Source organism: Desmodus rotundus, chromosome 2, assembly GCF_022682495.2.
Source record: "Desmodus rotundus isolate HL8 chromosome 2, HLdesRot8A.1, whole genome shotgun sequence".
Taxonomy (NCBI): Eukaryota; Metazoa; Chordata; class Mammalia; order Chiroptera; family Phyllostomidae; genus Desmodus; species Desmodus rotundus.
In genome coordinates, this window is record NC_071388.1 from 60,889,526 (window position 1) to 60,901,756 (window position 12,231).

The 12,231-nt window shown below is 33.7% G+C and overlaps 1 protein-coding gene across 6 annotated transcripts in view; it reads left to right on the forward strand.

The window, feature by feature from the left end:
* The window catches only part of NRIP1 (nuclear receptor interacting protein 1), a 92,126-nt gene that overhangs the window by 72,443 nt on the left and 7,452 nt on the right, over positions 1-12,231 (forward strand). The gene's annotated exons all lie outside the window — the stretch shown is intronic.

Below are 12,231 nucleotides of genomic sequence, written 5' to 3' on the forward strand. Positions count from 1 at the left end.
CAGGCATGGGGATACAAATACAAAACACAGTCCCACATCTCAAGGGACTTTATGTGAGTGACTGGCAAGAAAAGGATTTGGGGGAGGTGGGAGGAAAATTTGGTCTGGTGCTATATCCCTGAGTAATAGAATAGTTAACATTAAACAAGTACTTATAAAATGCCAGATGTTATACTATTTTACATGCATATCACATTTAATACAACAGTTTTGTGAGCTAGATACTATTTGATACTATTTTACAGCTAAAGTGAGTTCCAGATGCATAGATAACGGACCAAAATCACCCACTGATGAATTGCAGAGTCAGGAATCCAAAGACTGTGTGTTCGCTTAACTACTGAGCTTTTGTGGCCTTTCTAGTAAAAAACAAGAGACTGAAAACCACAGATGAGGTTTCAGAAAGTAGGAAAAGTAATCCAAAGTTTTCAAAGTGCTGCAAAAGCATTTGCCTTATCACATGTTTCCAAATTCACTTTTGTCATAATCTGTGGCAATATACTACAATAAGAAAGGCTAGAATTCACAAGACCCTAATATGGTTTCGATGAGCCTCTTACTGGCCAATTTAACCAGTCACACCATTGCTTTGACCTTGGTTTGTTAAAATGTAAATGAGGATAATACAATATTCTGCCAACCTGATGAGGAGAAACAAATCAAATATACCTTTGTATTTTGAGGAGGAAGTATGGCTTAAAGCACTTGGGAAAAAGCAGGGCTTTTTTAATGTATGGTGAACCCCACAGGAGCCATCAGTCTGTGGCAGAGAGCTCACAGGAGCTTTTTGCACACCTTCGGCCAGTCAAGAATTTGTAAAGAACTGCATCTTTGCAGCACCCACTACAGACAGGTGCCCAGGAATCTTCCTTTTCTTTTATTTGCCCTTTGCTAGACTATTGTCAACAGTGGAATTTAACTATCTTATCTAGACGTTATAGACTTAGTGGAATATAGCCTCTATTTTCTAGTGTTTGAAGGATAACTGGAGGATTAGTTTTGTTTTCGCTGTCCCCAAAAGTACCAGGGAGGGATCAGACTGACAGGAGACAGGTTATAGTCCAGTGCAGGGAAGAATTTTATACTTCGGCAGTTGTGCAAATAGGGAAGTTCTCTGAATAATGGCTAATGCTGTTGAGCACCTGATTGGTATGTAGGCATTCTGCTGAGCATTATGTGGACATTGTTATATTTAATCCCCAGGGCCCATGAAAGAGGATTGGTTTTTGCACATTTATAAACAAAACTTTCAAGAGCAGTTAACTTGCCCAAGGTCGAACAGTTGGTAACTGGAAGAGCCAGAAATTGAACCCGAAGCCACATGATCCCAAAATATACCATATTGGAAGGCAGTGCAGGGTCAGTAGAGGTTTCCAGAAATAAACTATACAACTAGAGTTAGCAAATAGGTTATAAAGGATGATTGGTTAGGCAGATGACCTTTGAACTAAATTTTAACCTTAAATTCTATGATCCTATCGTGTTTGTAGAATCAGTTTGCAAGATGTACTATAGAATCACTATAGGAAAATAGGTTTCTTTTCATAAAAGGTAGCAGCTGCTCTGCAAGCTTCATACGAGTTCTATTATTTTTTATTCCCAATATTATGGAGGCTAGGATGTTTGCCACTTTAGTTTTTAAAAGAAGTCATTAGTCCAAGTAACTAAAGTGTCTGCCAAAAAAAAATTGTAATAATAGACAAGGAAGTTTGATTTGAATGGTGTAGTATCTTTACACAGATGCTTAAATAAATAGCTTTTATACATAATAAGATTTGTTTTCAGTACATACTTAACAGTATCTTGCTGTGTACATTTTAGAAAATTGGGTTTTGAAATCTTACCCATCTACATCAAAGTTAGATATTTTCTGGACTCACATGACTTCTTAGTCTTCTTGAACCTGAGAAACATTATTTAGGTTGAATACCATGCCATGAAGCAAGAGGAAATCTGAAGCTTTGACCCCTTAGTATAGGTCAAAGGAGTGAACGCAGGCATGGTAAGGGTAGAAAAGGCAGGACAATGACATGCTGACTCTGCATCACTTTTTCAAGAGTTGCTTGGCTAATGTTTCTTTTGTTGAGTTGGTTTTTAGTTTTTCAGGTGTAAAGTCTTTAAGAAGTAATTTTATGTAAAAGAGTACTTTGACATATTCTAATTGAGTCTCTTTATGGTAGAATAATGTTTTTATTTAGCCACACACAGTGACAGCTCATACTTGAAACTCTCCAACAAATACAGCTTCAAATGAAACAGATCATTCAAAGAGTAGCTTTGACCAATTTGGTTTGATCTATGGCCCAATGTATAGGGTTCAGGTTCTCTAGTATGGCATGACTATTGACTCCAGTGACTGATTTTGTAAAATGGGACTGGGGAAACAGTTTCTCCATTGTGGCTGACCGAGTACAAAGTTAATTCACAAAGGCTTTCTTTCCCCATTTTGTCATAACTGTGTTTTAGGCTGAATTGTATTTATCTGGTTTTAGGGAATAAATATTTTGAGAAAAGTTAACAAAATAATATGTTAATATAAAAGAAGCTTTTTTCAACTTTTTTAGAGTGAGTTGTTTGAAAGGGAAAGATGTATTTTGAAACATTTGCTCATTCTTGGTATAGGCTGTGGGCATATTAGATCTTAGAAACCTTGCCTGGGGAGGTGCCATTAAAAGAAACTAAATGAATATGATTATTTTTTTCCAAACAGATAATAAAACAAAGATTCTCTTATAAAAACTTTAAAATCTTCTAAAAATATGTATATTTCTGAAATGTTTATATCTTGTATTCTTCTAACAGAATACTGGCCATGTTTTCCAAACCCACAGAACTTCCTGTGTATGATAAAATACTTTATTACTCTTAAATTTTGTGATTTTTTTGTTAGTTTATATTCGGGGGGGGTATCTTGAATTTAAAACAACGTAAATAACATCATACCATTTTAAATCGTAAGGTACCGTAGAATTGTGACAGCCCACCTCTCACTTCACAGACCCTGGAGGCTGCAGAGGTTGACTTGTTGCCTGTACAAGGAGTGCTCTCTTTTCCAGGTGCTGGGACGTAAGGATGACAAATACATAATCTTTGCCCATAAAGAGTTTACTCTGTAGGTAAGGGCCAGGCATAAACCAAAATGTTTAATTTAATTTAATTAATTAATTTATTTTTAGAGACAGGGTAGGGAAAAGAGAAAGAGAGGGAAACATCAAAGTGTGGTTGCCTCTCATGCATCCCCTACTGTGGGACCTGGCCCACACAACCCAGATGTGTGCCCTGAATGGAAGTTGAAGCTAGGACCCTTTGGTTCACAGGCCGGCACTCAGGGTGGAGAAATTTTTTTTACAAAATTAATGCAGTTATAGAAGGACCCACTGAGTCCGGTGGAATCCCAGAGATGGAAAACTACCCTCAGCCTGTGGAGTTCAGGGAAGGCTGTCCAAATAGGTGTGAGTGCTTAGCTGAAACTCAGAATAAAAAAAGATATTTTTTAGCTTGATTATAGGCAAATGGGGCTTATTATATGATTAAAAATGCATTATATGATGCATTTTTAAGTTTGATGTATTTCATGAAATGATGATAGTAGGGATTGTATGGGAGATTGGGGGGAGGGGCACTAAACAAAAGGTTTACTTTATTCTATACCACATTATTTCTCCCACCGTTAAATCTTACTTTTATCGTTGCGTATAATGACAAAAATATAAAACAAGATTATTTATTTTATATAAATGCTACAACTGAAAGCAACAGTAGGAAATATTGATGTAAAATGTGAAGTAATTGACACTAGGGCTGAACAAACTATGAAACAGAAGTGAGAAGCATAGTATTTATGTGCCATTTCACATATCATTCTACCTCCAGAAAAACACAAAGGCAGGAAAAATGTGCATAATAAACATTGAGATTCTCATAAAGCTTAAGTATTTAATTTTTAAAAATAATGCTAATAGTAGATAGAAGTAGTTGTTTTTAATGATTTTTTAACTGCTAATGTTCTTTTCTTTTAATAAGTCAGAAAAAGCCTGACCTTGTTACCTAGACTGTGGTTCTTGTTTCTTCCATAGTTCATAGTAGCCTCTTCTAAAGCCTCCTCACTCCTACCCCTCCCCCCTCTTCAGTCTACATCTGCGTGTCAGTGTCAGGTGCCCTGGCAAGGTCCACGTGCCAGTGGTCCTCCTATTCGGACTGAACATCTCTGAGACCTGGACAGTGGCAGAGCTGGGCCGCGGATTGGCAGTCACTGGTTATAGTTGCTGCTGTTACTGCAGACAGTTGCTTATGTGTACAGATGGGCAAAAGAAAGGTCAGGGGGAAAGTATGGTGGCAACTTCTTCATTAAAAACAAAAACATTTAAAGTAAATAGCCTACTGATGGTGTGCCAGTAGCTTGATTTTCCTATTTGAAGAATGTATTTTAAAGTTACCCGTGACTGTTTAAAGACAGAGATTCTCTAGGTACATTGTGAATATTCTTATTTTTTTTGTTTATTAAATCCTCTCTCTAGTTTGTTGAATTCATATTGACAGATATCATCAGTCTTTCTGTCTGTGGATGGTGTCGGTAGTGATACTTCTCGGTTACAGTCTGACCAGAATCTTCGATCTAGAAAGCTTTGTGTTTTGGGAAATTATGGGCAAGAGTGATGTCAAAGTTCATGTTTCATTTACCACACTGCAGCATTTTCCCCCAGGCAGCGTGTAAAGAAGACATTTAGTAATTGATAAGTGCTTCCTCTAAATAGACCTTTAAAGAACTGTTTAGAAATAGACCTAAAAAGAATTCTATTTTAACAGAAACTAAGTCAATAAATTTTATGATCAAAGCTTGATGTATAAAATTAGTATCTATTACTAGTAATTTTGATATACCCACATTTGGTTGTTCCTGGGAAAGCAAATTACATTTTCAGTGGTATTTAATTTGAAAACTTGATATAAATATATTTTCTTTTGACTTTGTTATTGAGAATCACCAGCAGTATTTCTATGATATATCAGTTCTGTTTGTTTTTTATTCAAACCTATTTAATTCATGAAAAGATATTTTTACAAAATGGAAAACTGATCATTGAGAACATTTACATGTACATGTATCATAATTTGCAAATTATATAAAGAAAGCTGTAGTAGATGATAATGTGAGTTATCAAGGAAAGCTTTTGTATTATAAATTTACTTCAACAGCATTATGTATACTTAAAATGATTTTTTGATTGGACTAGTTAAGTAACAACATTCATCTCATAATTCTTAGTTTCTTAAATGTAGTTTAAGGCAAATTTAATTTCTTGTTTGAAGAGCTGAAGCAATTTCTGGTTTAGTTAGATAATTGCATTGTTTAGTAATACATGCATTAAGAATCACTTATTGCTGTTAATTGATAACCAAAGTTATTACTATATGTATATTTTGGGAAGTCTCATGGAAGACTATGGATACATTATAAAACTTAATTGAACAAGTTGTTAGCAGTTAAACCCATGTATTTGGGAAGAAGTGGCCCAAGATATTGAGGAATATACAATTAATTTCCATTTTAGCTAATGTAAAAGTTTGGAGATTGGGGGAAGTTGGTTGATTCAAGGACCTGCAAGTTAAATTAATTTCAAAATTGTCACATGGTAGTGATTGGTTATAACATACAAAATATTAAATATGCAGACATATATATACACATACATGCACACATGTAAAACTCATGATTCTAAAACACACAAAATATGCTTTATAACAAAAAGTACATGAAGGTCTTGTCTTCAAAGATGGAGAACGTTTTTAAAACAGAGTGTACCCTGTGAGTAAATGCAGAGTGTCTGGTAAGTGTGCTAAAACCCCAGGAGCTTTGATCAAATGCCAGCTGTTACATCAGTTCTGTTGGTAATTTTTCTTCCTGATCTGTGACCTTGACCTTGTGCTGTGTCTGTATGTCAAATCTATTTTAGGGATGGGAGGACCATAGTTGAGTTCAATAGGATTTAGGCCTCAATCTTATAAGATGTGTGTGTATGTATTTAAATTCTAGAAAGAACAAAAAAAAAACCATTTTCCATTATATTTCATACTTTGATAAAGAGTGGAAACTTATGCTTTTGAAAACTGATAGGAAGCACTAGTCACTTTAAAGAGCTATTGGAAGAACTATACCTACTCTGTTTTATATTTAAATGTTTTTGTCACACTATGTGCTACCAAAATAATTGGTTAATGATAATTTTATGTTTCTTCAGAGAAACTGTTGTTTCTCTGAGAACAGTAGAAGGCAGTGAACAGACATTAATATTAATGCTAAATAAATATATGTATTTTTATCATATAATAATTATCTTCCAGTATTTTTAAAACTGTAGTTAGAGTTAATTTTATTTAGCAATTTCTAGTTTGCTGTGTGTCTAAGACATTGCAACACAGCATCCAGGAAGGTACTGCATTTCTGAAATAGAAATTGTTTGGCAGTTAGGTTCTTTCTTCAGCTCCTTTGATTCCATGAGCCTTTTCAACTTAAAATCTCCAACTTTTTCATCTTAATTTTGATTTAAAATTTTTTAAATACATTGTAGAGACAGTTAAATAGATGGTGGATTTTATTGAGTCTGAATTCATATACCTAAGCCTTCTGATGAGAATTCGGAACAAAGAAGCTCTTACTAATTCTCTGTATCAGCTATAGGGGACATTTGTGTCTGTTGCCAGGAAACTATTTCACCTCCCTCATGAATTTATCTGTTTTTAGGGACCCTACACCCTTACTATTGCATTTTATTCAGTACATAGCCATTGTGAGGTAAGCAAAAGATCCAGTTTGAAAATAAGCTCATATTTAGCTTATAAATAAACATGTGTTTGAAATTTGATGACTCCGTTGAAGAAAGTAGTGTAGATAAATAACTTTTGGAGATTGCATGAGTAAAGGGTATGGCTATTTCAAAATCACTTCATTCCCCTAGAATTCACTAAAAAGGTTATAAAGCGTATTGGACACGGCTCTTTCTACAACTTTTTGACAACATATCATCTTTTTGGGTAAAATGCATGTCATTTTTATGAACTACATTGAAAAGTTAATTGGAATCATAGGAATAAAATTTTAAATTTGAAGAGTTCCTGAGATTCATATGTCCTTGTGTTGAACACTGAGTCAGTCAAGCACTTGTGTGTTCTAGTGAGTCTCTTTTAATAGGAATGCGAATGACAGTATTTCACTCCTATGGAAGCAGCTGACAGCATGTTAAAGCTGATGGACCTGGAAGTTAGAAGCAAATTTGGCCTTGGGCAAAAATGTGTAAGTCCCTCAGGTTGCAGTGGAGAGGAGTCTGGGCCGCTGCCTTACTGCTGTGTCAGTAGTTTCCGTCACCAATCCCTGAAGACCATTTTCATCTAAAATGCCAGCCCCTGGGAGAGGGCAAGAAGCTCTTAAGGTCTAATTGCAGATGTTGAGGCCCTCACTTGAACAAAATGTTTTTAAATAAATTTATTTTCTTGGCACCCATTAAATTGTACAACCACATATCTATCTTTTCATAAAGATAATACTACTAAGAAAGTTATTTTCAAAGGGCATACAGTGATTTTGATAACTTCTTTTTCAAGAATAGAAATATTATCTGATAAATGAAATCTCAGGCCTACTTTTTTACTATGCGCTTATTATTTCCTGCTGTGAAATGGCAACAATTGAGTGTTTCTTTTATTCTTTTTCTTAATTTTTTTTCAAAAACATTTAATTTATAAAGAGGATTTACTGCAGTCTCTGGTTTTCAATGAAGCCCTAGAACTCTTATCTGAAGTGTTATTTTTCCTTTCTTATTCTGTGAAATTAAGTATTGAGATTTATTAACTGTTCATTGGTCCTTGGAAAGTTATACCTATTTGGATAAATTGTTGCTATCTTGATAAATTGTTTCTGAGTTTTTGTTTGCTGTTCAGCTTTTAAAACTTTCTTTCAAAGTCTCATCTTAGAGAACAAGAGTTCTCTCAGTGATTCCTCTGGATTTGAATTCCTTAAATAAAAAGAGATGAATAATTAGGACTTTGTACTAAAATATGTTTCTTCTAATCCTTAATAAAACATCTTAATGATTTTCTTATCCTTTGTATCAAAAGCATCTCCTAAATAATCCATAGTGGAATTTAGATAATATTGTTTGATAGGAATTATTCTTGAATGCCACAGTTAAATAGCCTTTCCATCACTTCTGCGTTTTGAGGAACCAGAGCCAAGAATCCAAAGACTCATTAACACAGCATTGCAGACATACCTTGAAACTCAGTATTCACATAGGTATTACTTGATAATGCAGAAGAAATCGGAGTAGATTTCATGGAAACAATCACAAAACATGAGATATTCATTAGACATAATTTAAATAGCATACTAAGTGACTTTGTACAATGTGTTTTTAATGGAGAATTTGATTGCAAGTAAGATACTGAATTTTTTCCTTAAAAATAGCTGGAGAAAAACCTTCCTTATTATTTATCAGTCAACCAAAAGTAGTCTCACATGTAAGAATCCTACTAGAGGCATTCTTCATTTACCCAAGTAAAATCTTACTACTTGGACTTTATTATTTTAAAAGTGTTTAAAAATGTTCCAAACTTTCCCTTTGCTGAATAAAATATTTCCAAGTACATGGCAATGGAAATAGTTTAACTACTTGAGAGAATCAATATAACATTTACTTGGAAACTATTCATTTGTGAATTATTTATAACTGTCTTATTGATTAAAGCCCTGAAGAAAGTTTCAGCTTCAACATAATTTCATATTTTTTAGGTATTTAAAAAAAGAAAGTGTAGCTTTTTAAAAAACATATGAATTCAAGCATTTGACTATATATTTCATTAAACTTGTCTTTGCGTTGAAATTTGGATCTTTCTTAAAATCTATCAGTGTATACGGTCAAGATTCCATGGAATTCTTTCATAATTCAGTTTGATTTTATCAATTTAAAAATAATTCTGCCTGACCATTAATTTTGTTTACTACATGCTAGTGGACCAGTAAAATCTCAATGATCTTAAAATCTAAGAAGTATTTTATGTTTATGAACAATTTTAAATTAATAAAAGGAAGATTAGTTTATAACTTTAACACTGTAAAAGTAGTTACGCATGAATTTTATTAAATTGTTTTGAAATACATTAACCTTTGATATACTATCCGGGTCCTTGGGACCCAGTTTCGGTTTTTTTAGTTTTTCTTTTTCAAAATATTTTTAACTAGTAGGAATGGCTATCTTACATGATTTATATTCTGTTTGTTAAAAGGTTTTAGTGAGTGTGTTTTAATAGAAAAAATATTGTATCTTGCTATTAGCATATGTTTTAAACCTTTTATAAACCAAAGATACATTATGGAATCTTAGTGATCATACTGTTCCTCTCTCTTTAAGCATTTTGCCATTTTATCTTGGGAATTAATTTATTTCCAGCTGTGTCAAATAAAGACTAAAATAGTAAGTTAACTGGAAAATTTGGAAGTGCCTAGAAGGATGATACAGTAGTGAAATAAGTTATCATTATTTGTTTTCTTATTGTGTAGCCTATTAATACTGTATCATCTTTCAAGAAACGTATTTTTAATGTTCAATGAAGAAATTTACCTTTACTTTGCCTGTCATATCCACCAACCTAATGTTTGAAGACAGGATATTAATATAATTTATTTTAGTTTCTAAATGAAATCTCCTAAAACTCCATGAGTTGCAAAATTGATAAGGTGTTCATTTGAATTTTTTACCCTTTTTTTTCCTGCCCCATCCTTATTTTTACTCTCTTCAGTCACACTTGCCCTCAATAAACCAAATGTTTTGAAAAATTCTATTCCCTTTACACAGAAGTAATTTAACAAGTATATTCCATACAAGTAGAGTCTATGAAGAAAATGAAGAGAATGTTGAGAATCTTTAAATAGACATGTACACAAACTCTAGTAAAGTTCTTGTTGAGGTTAGGGACAAGCCAGTGGGTCCACTGACAGGCCAGTGAATCACATTATTTTATAAATATTCTAGTTATAAATATATTCCTTGCAAATTTAAAGTTGTCTACTGATTCTTTTTATTTTTTTACTTGATGTTAACTTTGACATGTTGTGTTTTGTGTGATTCAATAGCAATATGATTGCTATTGAAGCAAAATAATCACATTACATCATTGTAGTACAATATTGTCTGAATTCATTATACAGTGCAATAGATCTCTATGGCTTCTTTACTACTGGTCACAAGTTTGTGCCCTTAAACACTGTCAGTCATATCTCCTCATCCCCTGTCCCCTTGTAACCCCATTTTATTCTCAGTTGTTTTTTTTACAGGTTGAGTTTTTTTAGATTCTGCAAGTCATACTATATAGTACTTACGTTTCTCTCACTTACCTCACTTAGCATAATATGCTCAGGGATTATCTTTGGTGCCCATTTCCCGTAGCTGAATAATATTCCATTACACGTTACATCTTTCTTATCTCTTTACCCAGGGATGGGCATTCGGGTTGTTTCTGTATCTTCCCTGTTGTCAGTAATGCTGCAGGTAACACGGGTGTGCATATAGATTGGGTACAGAAGAAGCCAAGTCCTTAAATGTGTTAACATTGAGATATTTTTAACTGAATATACTCAAGTAGTGTTAGAAACTTTTGGGAACATTCTGAAGTAATGTGTTTATAAAATCAAGCAAGTGAAATGTATGTTGGTGATTGAAAATAATGTGGTTGTCTTTTTACTAAAAGAAAATGAGTCAGGCTAATCCTAACTTAAAAGTAAATGATTTTAATATTAAAAATCATACTTAATAGGCATAGTAATATTTTACATTCTTAATAACCTAATATCTGTATGTCCTAATGAACTGTAGGTATCCAAGTTTATACCTCCTTTTTTCCCTGAATTTCTCCACTAAAGTCTGTACTGTCAAAATGAAAAGGCAGCACTTAGAAAATATGTAAGAAGGACTGTTAACGATTCCTCACACTTACGTTTTTTATAGGATAGAAAGGGAAGTTATCTAAAGAAATTCGGCTCAGTTTCCTGAAGTTTTTGTGTTGAGGCTTGGATCTTTCCTAAGGGTCTGCGTAAATTTAGGCCTAAGTGTAGTCTCACACGTACTGCTTTCCTAGGCACTGTGTCTTCTGCCGGCATGGTGGCAGGTGTTGCTGCTGAGTGGCACCTGGAGCAGTCTCTCGGGAGAGAGACTCCTGAAAGTTTGGCTTACAGATTTTCCTGTTAAAAAAACAGGTTTCTAGGAGAAGCTCTTTTTCTCTCTGCTTCATGTGTTGGTGCTGTTTATGGAATTTCTTTTCAAAGAAATCAATGAAAAATAACCACCTTGACTTAGACAAAATTTTCTGGAAGCAATTATTCATCTTCCCTTTAACTCTATTCTATATTGTTTCTTGCTACTTTTCTACAGGATGATGTGCTAGCTTTGTGTATGGTCATAGTTATATGTGTATGCATTATAGTCATCATATTCTCTAAGCTAAAAATTAGTGCAAGTACCCTAAACATTTTTTAAATTGTTTTTCATGTAAAGATTTTTTAAATCACAGATAATATTTTGATTTATTATACTTATTGATACAAACTCACAAAAAAAGAAATGGCATGGGTGGGGAGAAGAGTATTTTATATTAGAAACATCTTACAAAGTTAGGGTTACAGGTTTACCTGTAACCTGTCTCCTTGCTTCTGGTAGGAATGGACCTCACATTAAAGTTTCTACATAGGGCACATAAGTAAAGATTTAAAAATTGACACATTAAACCTTTAATAGAGCTGTATGATTACGTAAATAATCATTCTCTGCTGTTTTTAATGTCATGGTAAAAAGTGGGGTGAAATTGTGATTGTATATAAGTGTTTATGAATATGACTAAGACTGTCAACACTGCAAAGACCTACAAAATAATCTTATACTTGTTAGTGATTTTATTTCTTTGAAAACAGAAATTTTAAAAATTACTTAGTGGAATATTTGATGTTTGGAGGATGATGTTAGAAGTGAGTCGGCTCTATAGGCTTCAGCCCCACATCAGACTCATCAGAGGGGTCCATCGTGTGCATCTCTTTCCCTGTATCTGCACTTCAGCCTTTGTTCCTTCCTGAGCTCAGGTAATAGAAGGAAGCTAAATCCACCTCCCTGATAGAGCTATATTGCTATAAAGTAGACTTAGTATTCACATTACTTTGCAGAAGTGTACTTAGGAAAATTCAAAAACTTG